The sequence below is a fragment of the Colobus angolensis genome, unplaced genomic scaffold (assembly GCF_000951035.1).
Source record: "Colobus angolensis palliatus isolate OR3802 unplaced genomic scaffold, Cang.pa_1.0 Scaffold168, whole genome shotgun sequence".
In the NCBI taxonomy this organism is placed as follows: Eukaryota; Metazoa; Chordata; class Mammalia; order Primates; family Cercopithecidae; genus Colobus; species Colobus angolensis.
This window is the reverse complement of record NW_012114799.1, coordinates 4,409,035-4,419,901: the sequence shown is the minus strand read 5'-3', so window position 1 is coordinate 4,419,901 and position 10,867 is coordinate 4,409,035. Positions and strand designations below refer to the sequence as shown.

Below are 10,867 nucleotides of genomic sequence, written 5' to 3'. Positions count from 1 at the left end.
ATTTTGAAGTGGTGTGTGTGTGTGTATGTGTGTGTTTTGATGCTAGGGAAAAGACTGCATTTTGTGACGAGTTTATTACCTAACAGAAAGATCTATTTTCTCAGTGATAGGCATCACACAAGGTGTCTCCTGTGGCAACCCTCAGATTAGGAGAAAAAAGCCCATGTCTGCTAGAAGACAAGTTATGTGTGCGTGTTGCTTAAAATTCTATTCTGCAAGGTTAGATCTGCTGCTGGAAGTTGGGTTGGCTCCCAAGAGGGAGTATTAAAATTTGACCAAATGCTCCCTGCAAAACTAGGCATATATTACTTGAAGCAATTTATATTGGAAAGACTGTACCATATCTTGGCTCTAAAACAGCCAAACATTTAGAAGTGGAGGGCAATGCATTCCCAAGTATAAACATTTTTACCGGTGAGCCAGAAATCTAATCAAGGGGAATTCTGATTCCTGAAAATAGCTACTCCTTCCCCTTGCCCCCACTTTTTAAATGCTGAAACAAGAATAACAAGCTGGATTGATGTCCCTAGGGGATAATTTGGTTGCGGTGGCTGGTGGAGGACTTTGGATCAGACACCATAATTTGCATATGTAAAGAAAAAGGAAAGGAATGAAGGGAGGCGATTTACAAACAGAATAATAGTAACTCAGACGTGTCCATGTGCCTGATAAAGCTGTTTTGATTTATCACGTGGGTGTTTGAATGAAGACTGAATGTGAAGAAATATTGGGCAAGTCTTTCTTCTGGGAAAGTAATATTACATTTGCTGTACTTAAGTCTCATCATAGACAAAAATTATGAGGAAATTTTGGTTTCACATGTTACACCTGATCAGTTGGGTTATCTTAAAACCGTTGTTCATTTCCTTTAATAAAGACAGACAGTTGCATAGTGCATACAGAACTAGAATGTTGCTTTGTGGAAAGGGCTTCTCTTTCTTTTTCTTTTAAAAATGATTTTACACCTTCTTTGCAGCAAGTATTTAATTTAAATCCTCTAACTTCTAGCCAATAAAATGTTGGTATTGGCATATAACATCATGATTTGTGTTATCTATAGTACGTTCGATTTGTTCTCATGTTACTTACAGTTTGTTCTGGTTTAGTCAAACCAAAAAATGTAGAAGGTGAATTGTATTTTCCTCCACTTTAACTATAGAGTAGCTTTAGTGTTTGTGTGTGTGTTTGTGTTTCATATTTTAAACCCTTGATGTGGTCTCTGATTGTGTTGTTGGGGTTGTTGATTTTACTATTTAGTTTCCTAAATGTATTTCTACTATGCAGTATTTAAAATCTCTTCCAAAGCATCATTTATATGGTGCCAGACTTTTGTGAAATTCTTTTCCTAGTTTTGAATGGAAATAAACAGAGATTAAGCAATATAAACTGACTTTGGAAGTTATGTTTAAATTAGTGTCTAAAGTAAAAGGGAACAAATAAAGATTTTTGTAAAGTGTCACAAAAACTTCCAGTCCTACTCTTCAAGGAAGGAGGTAGTTAACAGAGATGGATGAAACGCAATGCTCTGACTTCCTGCACCTCTGTCCAAACCAGTGAAATGGCTGAATTGAATCAATTAGTATTTTTAAGAGGATTGCTATAGAATTACTATATATGATGCTTTGGTGTGATGGAGAAGTTTTGGAGTGTGTGCATGTGTGTTGTGTGTGTGTACGTGTGTTGGCGGGAGTGTTAATCATGATGAAGAGAAAGCAACTGTATTTATGGACATGGCTTCTTGCTACTGTTGGATGGTGAAAAATTTGGGGCAGGAAGATCATCCATCCTTGCATGGAATCAGAACTCAAGACTGAAATAAATGAACTGAGAGATTTTTTAAAACTTTTTTTTTTTTTAGTTAGGTGGAAGGACAATATTTCTTGGAAAATGATAAATTCTACCTGAAGATTTACATACAAGGCCGAGATCTCATATATTTTATAAACAATTACAATTTTGGGGGGTAATCGGGTCATCCTATGGCCATTCTCTTGCTAAGGGAGATGTCTTGGAGTCACGTCTCCTGGGGTCAGCTGGAGTTCCTGTCTTCACCTCCTTAGCTGCCATTTTCTATTTATTTCCTCATGGTTACTGATTTTTAGCTGAGTATCTTCTGAAGAAATGCTGTGGGCTCTTTTGAGTTTGGAAATGAGGAGGGTAGATACAAGTTGGGGGGCACATCTCTTTTTCTCGGTCAACTGGAAAGATTCGTATTTTTACCTGACATGTACATTGTAGGTTGTGAACCTGAAAGTCTCTGAGACAGGTCTCAATCAGTTGAGAAAGTTTATTTTGCCTAGGTTAAGGACATGCTTGTGACACAGTCTCAGGAGGTCTGAAAACATGTGCCTGAGGTGGCTGGGGTGCAGCTTGCTTTTATACTCTTTAGGGAGACATAATATATCAATGAATATTAGTAAGATGTATACTGATTTGATCTGGAAAGTTGGCACAACTGGAAGTGGATGACTTCCAGGTTATAGGTAGATTAAAAAATGTTCTGTTTGGCAATTGGTTGAAAGACTTAAGTTATTATCTAAACACCTGGAATCAATAAAAATGAATCTCTGGATTCTGATAAGGGATTATGGAGACCAAAGTTTTATCATGCAGATGAAGCCTCCAGGTAGCAGACTTCAGAGAGAACAGACTGTAAATGTTTCTTATCAGACTTAATGTCTGTGTTGATGCTAATGCTGGTCAGCTTTTCCTGAATTCCAGAAGGGAGGCGGGCACAGTGAGTGTCCTCTGAGTCCCCTTTCCCATCACGGCTGGAAACAGTTTTTCAGATTAACTTTGGAGTGCCCTTGGCTGAGAAGAGAGGTCCATTCAGATGGTTGGGGAGCCTTAAAATTTTATTTGTGGTTTACAAGTTAAAGATTGTTACCCTTCATCTCCTATAAGCTTCCAGGTAATCAATATACCATGTCTTCTCAAGTTAGTAGTTTCTAAAAGATCTGATGATAAAACTAGCTTATATCAGTATTACTGAGTTATTTGTTATAAATCACATATGTAATTATGGTTGGCATTCATATGTCTGGGATAGTTTGAAAAATTAGGTGGACTTTTGAAGTTTGTGCCTTGAGTATGCTTTGAGAGGGACATGAACTAGTTTTTAATGTGAACTATTTTTGATAATACTTGGTAATGTAGTGATTTTGGATCTGTTCAAATGCTGATATAAAACCAGATGGTAATACATCTTGAATATTTCAGAGAGAGCTCTAGTTTGGTTTTAAAATTCATTCTGTTTATAATCGGTAGGCAGCATGGAAAATGGCAATCCTGTTATGAACAAAAGTGAAAAAAAGTCTGTTCTAATAATGAAGCTAGAAAGAGAACAGAAGTTCTGTTTCAAAACTCAGGGTTTTGACACCATTGATATCTTTGTTACAGTGATTTAGGAAAATGCATTCTGACTCTGTTTATCAGGTTTGAGTGCAAGTTAATTTTTAGGCACTCAATGCATGTTCTGTGGGAAATGAAGGCATATTTGAAACATTCTCAGGGGAAAACCTTTCCTAAGATACACAGCTCCATTAGAGAAGTACTCCAAACCCTGATCTTCTCAGAAAAAGCTCACTCAAAAGCTAGGTGCAGCTGACCGGGAGCAGTGGCTCATACCTGTAATCCCAGCACTTTGGGAGGCCGGGGAGGCAGATCCTGAGGTCAGGAGTTTGAGACCAGCCTGGCCAATATGGTGAAACCCTGTCTCTACTAAAAAGAAAATACAAAAATTAGCCTGGTGTGGTGGCGTGTGCCTGTAGTCCCAGCTACTCGGGAGGCTGAGGCAGGAGAATCGCTTGAACCCAGGAGACGGAGGTTGCAGTGAGCAAGGATCATGCCACTGCACTCCAGCCTGGGCGACAGAGCAAGACTCTGTCTCAAAGTAAATAAATAAATAAATAAATAAACAAATAAATAAGGTGCAGCTGTAGATTTAAGAACTAGAAAAACACTTTGGAAAGGAGTGATTTTCTTTTTAGATGTGGATATTTTAAAATAATTTATTTGATTTTAATGTAAACTCTTAACCCTTAAAAATGGTAAGATATGTATTTTTATTCTTTCTAAATTATGAGACTAATAGTTGAGAGATAAAATGAAATTGCACGATTCTTCCATAAACTCAGCAAAAAATGTTTGAGAACTTTCTTAGGTGTTCTCTCATCTGACAGACACACTGGGAGATGGAAAAGACGTAAGACTCTTCAGGCACTTTCTGGTGTGCTGAGAGTAACACGGACATAGGTTGCAGTGGCCTTAAAGGTCTGGCCTTGGCCAGGTGCGGTGGCTCATGCCTGTAATCCCAGCCCTTTGGGAGGCTGAGGTGGGTGGATCATTTGAGGTCAGGAGTTTGAGACCAGCCTGGCCACACCATGAGATCAGCCGTGGTGAGATCCTGTCTCTACTAAAAATACAAAAATTTGCCAGGTGTGGTGGTGCGTGCCTGTAATCCCAGCTACTCGGGAGGCTGAAGTAGGAGAATCACCTGAACAGGGGAGGCAGAGTTGCAGTGAGCTGAGATCGTGCCATTGCACTCTGTCTCAAAAAACAAACAAGCAAACAAACAAACAAACAAAACAGGTCTGGTCTGCCCTGACTTTTGTCCCCCTTTTTTCCTCAAACTTCTTCTCCTCAGGACTGGAACCCACGTCCTTTGGGCAACCCATTTCACGGATCTCACATGACAGCCTCCTCACTGATAACTCCCCTCCCCAAAGAGGCCATACCAACTGCAGGCGCCCGTTCCTGCAGAGCAGTTTTATCCATGACACTGCCAGTTTCCTTCATCACAGTTCTTCCCTTTGTGCCCTCCTCCATGCACGAAGGCTGTGAAGCCCTTGTCTCTTCTGTCCGTGTCCCTAAACTCGCCTGTTTCCCCTACTCCTGAAATACTTCCATGACCCAAGACCTTAACCGTGCAGCCGACATTCTGCATGTGGAATGATCCTTTGTGTAGTTTGCTGGTCATGTATTTATTTTACTGAAAAAAGCAGAATGTACACAAGATAAAAATTCCTGAGACCAAAGGAGCACAGTCCAAATCTCTGTCCTGTCCTAAAGTCTCTCTCTCCTGCCGGCAACCTTTGTTACCAGTGTCTTCACTGCTCTTCAAGACATTTTCTACGCATGTCCAGGCCCAGGCATGGTGCCTGCATACACTTCTGGCCACTCCTCATGTCAGATGTGGCATCTAATCCTTGCTGGACTTTTCGCAGCCCGGGCCTCTTCACAAGCTCCTGTGTCCACCTCCTTGTATGAGGTGGAACTATTGTGGAGAATCTGCAGGAATATTTTCCTGCCAAGCGTCCGGCTGCCGCCTCTGAAGCAAGCAATGGTGCAGGGGCCGGGGGATGTGGGCAGGAAGTTTGAGAGCCACATCCTGGCGGTGTTCTGAGGGATAGTGTGCTCCCCGTGGGTGTGCTCGGGACGATAAACCCGGAGGCTGCTTCTGAGAGGTGGAGACCAGGAGGGAGGAACAGGCAGACCAGCGGTTTGGGAACCTTGCCCTGACAACTCTCCCTCCCTCTGCATTCTGCCTTCATACCCCGTAGCCACGTGATCAGGGATTCTGTACCTGTCACCCTCTGTGCTGTGAGCTCAGACAGCACATGGAGTGTGGAGACGTATTTCAGACAGGCCACTTTGCTTACCATGAGGTCCCTCATGATCTTGTCCCCTTCTTCCTGGCTGGCTTCACCTCCTCCCGTCCCCATGCACTGCCGGCTGCAGCCCCCAGAGGCTCCTTGCGAGCACCACAGGCTGTGTCCTGTTTCTTGCCCCAAACCCACGTACCTGCTCTTCCCTTCGTCTCAGATGCCTTTGGTTCCTGACCTCCGTGCTTCTTTTTCTAGCAAAAGTTTACTTAGCCCTCAAGATCAAGATGAAAGATCACCTTTTCTGGGAAGCCTTCCAGGCTGATTGGAACGCCTCCCTTCCCCCATAGCCCCATGGACAGCCATAGATCAGGAACTCGATGCACGATACTTGAATCATCTTGTTATTGCTTGTGGCTCTAATGTGCACTCCTCCACACCAGGGCCCGTCTTCTTCAGGCGGTGTTCTCAGCCGCTGACACAGTGGACACTCAGACGCTGGTTGGACTGGAGTCAGTTCTGCCCTGCTTGGGCACTGTGGTTGCAGCAGGCTGAGGATGTACATTTGCAGGTAGAGATGCCAGACAAAGGAAACAAAGAGAGCATCTTCAACTTTGTAAATGGTGGGGATGCAGGAGCTCATTCTCTCACCCCTCCTGCTTACTGCACTGCCCAGCATCCCCCCAGCCCCCGACTGAAGCATCCAGGCTTCTACTGACAGGGACTCGCCTGAGGCTGTTAGGAGGACTCATCTCCCTGAGTCTCCGCTCACAGTGGGCTGCCGTTTCCAGCCAGGAGTGGGGGAGGGGTCTCAGCAGCTGCCTGCCTGCCCTGCCTGCCTTCTCAGTGCCTTCTTCACACTGCGTTTAATTGGAAGCGCGGCCAGGGTGCATTAGCACTAGGTGCCCCTGTCGCACAGCCATGGCGGTGACACAGGGTAGCTGGGCAGTGAGCCCCAGGTGGGCTCATCTCTTGCCAAGGGTCCCTTGTCCCTTCTTGCTTGGGTCTTGCTGGCAGGGGCGCTTTGGGACATTTGTCAGGGTTTTTCCTCTTGCCTCTCAGTCTTTTTCCCATCATATTTGTTAAGCAGTTGGTTGAGAAGGGGCCTTCTGGTCTGTGGATATCCCAGGGCTGTAATTTGGTCCTCTAGGAATTGCCTCTGTCAGGTGAATTTCTGGTGTAGCTCCTTTTGGACAAGAGGTGACTTCCCAGTGCCTTGTGCTGTGGGTTGAGATGCGGAAGTCTTGAGAAACAGAAGGAACAGAGGAAGCCAGAGGTAGGGAGGGAACCCCTGCTCCTAACCCCAGCAGGGGAAACTCTTACTCCCTGTCCACCTTCTCCCATGTCTGATGTCCATGCCTCCTTCCTGCTGGCGAATGTGGGAAGTCCAAGATCAAGGTGTCAGCAGGGTTGGCTTTCTTCTGAGGCCTCTTTCTTTGGCTCGTAGATCACCGTCTTCTCCCTGTGCCTTTGCGTGGTTGTCCCTCTGTGTGTGTCTGTGTCCTCATTTCCTCTTACTATGAGAACACCAGACATATTGGATTAGGGCCCACCTTAATGACCTCACTTTAACTTAATTACCTCTTTAAAAACCCCATCTCCAAGTACAACTGCATTTTGAGGTACTGGGGGTTAGAGTGTCAACATTTGAATTCTTTTTTTTTTGAGACGGAGTCTTGCTCTGTCGCCCAGGCTGGAGTGCAGTGGCATGATCTCAGCTCACTGTAACCTCGGCCTCCCAGTTTCAAGCAATTCTCCTGCCTCAGCCTCCTGAGTAGCTGGGATTACAGTCACATGCCACCAAGCCTGGCTAATTTTTGTATTTTTAGTAGAGCCAGGGTTTTGCCATGTTGGCCAGGCTGGTCTTGAACTCCTGACCTCAGGTGATCTGCCCCCGCTCAGCCTCCCAAAGTGCTAGGATTACAGGCGTGAACCACCACACCCGGCCTCAACATTTGAATTTTGAGGACACACAATTCAGTCAGTAGCAAATGCTTTGGCCAGCACCAGGCGGATAGAGGAAACTAGTAATAAATTCCTTAAAAGGACTTTACCTTCAATGAAAGTGTGGACTAGAGGCCGGGCGCGGTGGCTCAAGCCTGTAATCCCAGCACTTTGGGAGGCCGAGACGGGTGGATCACGAGGTCAGGAGATTGAGACCATCCTGGCTAACACGGTGAAACCCTGTCTCTACTAAAAAATACAAAAAACGAGCCGGGCGAGGTGGCAGGCGCCTGTAGTCCCAGCTACTTGGGAGGCTGAGGCAGGAGAATGGCGTAAACCCAGGGGGCAGAGCTTGCAGTGAGCTGAGATCTGACCATTGCACTCCAGCCTGGGCGACAGAGCGAGACTCCGTCTCAAAAAAAAAAAAAAAAAAGAAAGTGTGGACTAGAATAAACACCTCCAGCAGCCCAGAGACAATGAAGAACTCATCTGTGTCAGAGTATTTCTGTGTGGACTGAGGAGGGGATGAGCGTGAGGGAGCCTTCACTGGAATTCAGAACCATGAGACTGACCTCATGTACATTTGTGTTTGGAATTTTTGTAGGTCGATTCCCTGGGAAATAGACTCGGAGACTCAGCTTCCCTCCAGGAGGTTTATTGGCAGTGGGGTGAGGGACTGAGGGAGGCTGTCAGGAAGAACACCTGTGGGGAGCCAGGACTGGCAGAGGGGAGGTTGAACCGCAGTGTTCTTGCCTTAGAGGCTTGTCCCACAGGGACCTGGAAGCTGAGATGACTTCCAGGTGAAGCACGGGGGCCAGACCAGTCTTTGGCGTGGGCTGCTGCAGGGACATGTACAACCACGGGGAGGCAGCGTCCTTCAGTGGAGGGGGGTTCTGGGAAAGGGATGCGGCCATCAGCAGTTCTCATTCCTGGCAGCTGGGGAAATGAGTGCCCAGGTCCAGGAGGAGAATTTAGGAGACACACCAGGGCATCCATTCTGAGAATGTATACCCTGAACTTAGCTTGGGGGCCCTCAAGCTGAGATAGTAACATGGACATGGTCCTAGGTTGGAAATACCCCTGGAGCACCTGAAAGAAGCAGGTGCAGAGGAACTTTGACTAAGGCCCAGCAGGTGTCCCGTGCAGGCAGCCCCACCAAAGGTGAGCTCACAATCCAATACTAGAAAGCTCCCGAGAAGAGGAGCCACCATGATTGAGTGTCATACAGATGGCATGATTAGACCTGAAACTCTAGATGACAGAAGTAGCTGACAAAATCTGTAAAATAAGTGTGTTTAATATGAGTAGAAAATAAGAAAGGAATCAAATACACAAATGCTGAAAAGAGCAGCTGGAGAATAACCAAATAAAGACATTTTCGATTTTTTTTCTTTTTTACTCTCTAACATGGATGTAGTTATAAGAACGTTAAGAACGACAGCAGCCCCCATTCTCCATCCCTCTCTCCTCTCTATTTCCCCCTCATTGTCCTCCCAGCAACCTCTTCACCTCTTGTAGTTAGTTCTTGTATATACTTGTGTAAATAACAGGGTTCCAATGCTAATTCTTAATTTATTTTTCAAGTTTAGGCATTATTTGTTAACTTCCCCAAATGGAAGGAAATAATTTACTCTTTTATCCTCTTGGCTCCACACAAGCAGACTGACTTCCTGCATTTCCATCCTTGTATCATAGTTAGGGTTTTCATTATTATGACTATGTAAATCCTCCTCCTAGAGCCGTAGGGTGAAGTATGATGACTTCTTTCTTGCACAATTTTTTATTTTTTCTGGATTTCATGTCTTGTTTTGTTTATTCCTATGTTTACTTTTCTATGAATTTATTTCTTATTAAACTTTCATTCAGCATTTCTTTTCTAACCTCAGCTTCTCTGTGATATTTTCAGATGCAGAGGTAATTCTTTCTTCAAGAAGAAACTTCTCTTGGAGCACCTGACCTCCTGTAACGGTTCTGGTTGCCCGTTTCAGCTAGTGCAAAGCTGCAGCTCAGAGTCTTCCTTCCCAACCTTTTTTGGGATTTCCTTGATTTTTTCTCTTCTGTTGGAACCCCTGTTTCCAGGATGCCATGTTTTTCTCTTCTCTGGTTTACTCCCTTTTAGGGCAAACACATCTACTCCTAGCTCCCTAGGTAAGGTCGCACTGGAGGTGTAGCTTTCAAGCCATGTAATGCCTGAAATGTCTTTAATATATCCTGACACTGGATTGATAGCTGGATAGAAAATTCTCAGTAGGAAATAATGTTCCTTAAGAGTTCTGAAGACTTTGCTTCATTTTATTGTCATTTGTAGTGTGGCTATGAAAGTCCTAAGATCTTCTGAAACTTACACTTTTGCATGGGACCTGCTGTGGTGGGGGCTGTTTTATCCATACACACCCTACTTCCTGTTTCTTTGTCTTTTTTGTTCTACTTCCTGGGAAATTTAATCACCTTTATATTCCTACCTTTCTATTGAGCTTTTCATTTCCATTATCAAGTTAAAAAATTATCTGAGTGTATTTCTTTAAAAAATTATCCAACTCTTGTTTTGTGGATCTTGTTTGAAAATTAAATTTTTTATTTTTTATTTTTTATTTAGTTTTTGGACAGGGTTGCTCTCTGTCACCCAGGCTGGAGTGCAGTGGCACAATCACAGCTCACTGCAGCCTCGACCTTCCAGGCTCAGGTGATCCTCCCACGTCAGCCTTCCAAGTAGCTGGGACTACAGCGGCGTGCCACCGCACCTGGCTAATTTTGGGATTTTTTTGTAGAGACGTGGTTTCACCTTGTTGCCCAGGCTGGTCTTGAAGTCCTGGGCTCAAGCAATCTGCCCCCTTCAGCCTCCCAAACTGCTGGGATGACAGGTGTGAGCCACTGCTCCTACCGTGGATCTTTTTAATAGCAGTTATCTTTCTGAAAATATTTTTGATGGTTAAAAAGTACTTTTCCATTTCTTGCATTGTCTTCCTCCAGGTGCTTCTTTCCCCTGTTGCTTTGGATTTATCATTCATGTTAGGGGAGGAATCCTATGAGTGTGGTCCTAGACGTCTGTTCTTGTTAAAAATAGGTCATTGAAAGGCTGTCCTGAGCTCCTAGCATGTGGGCAGTGTTCGCTGTAGGGTGACATGTTGGACTGTTTTGTTGGTGGATTCCAGTTTTAAACTTTCAGATCCTTCTTTTTGGGCCGCCCAGGGTTCCCTGAGATGGTTTCGCTGAGCCTCTGCTTTGAAGGTGAACTCCTGACTGCTTGACTTTTGGGAGCTGAGTTGAGGATGAGGATGGGGATTTCAGTCTTCTGTTTGAAATTCTTTTTTTTTTTTTTT

The 10,867-nt window shown here is 44.5% G+C and overlaps 1 protein-coding gene across 1 annotated transcript in view; it reads left to right on the top strand.

Moving 5' to 3' along the window:
• Positions 1-10,867, top strand: part of TMEM163 (transmembrane protein 163) — a 279,577-nt gene that overhangs the window by 23,251 nt on the left and 245,459 nt on the right. The gene's annotated exons all lie outside the window — the stretch shown is intronic.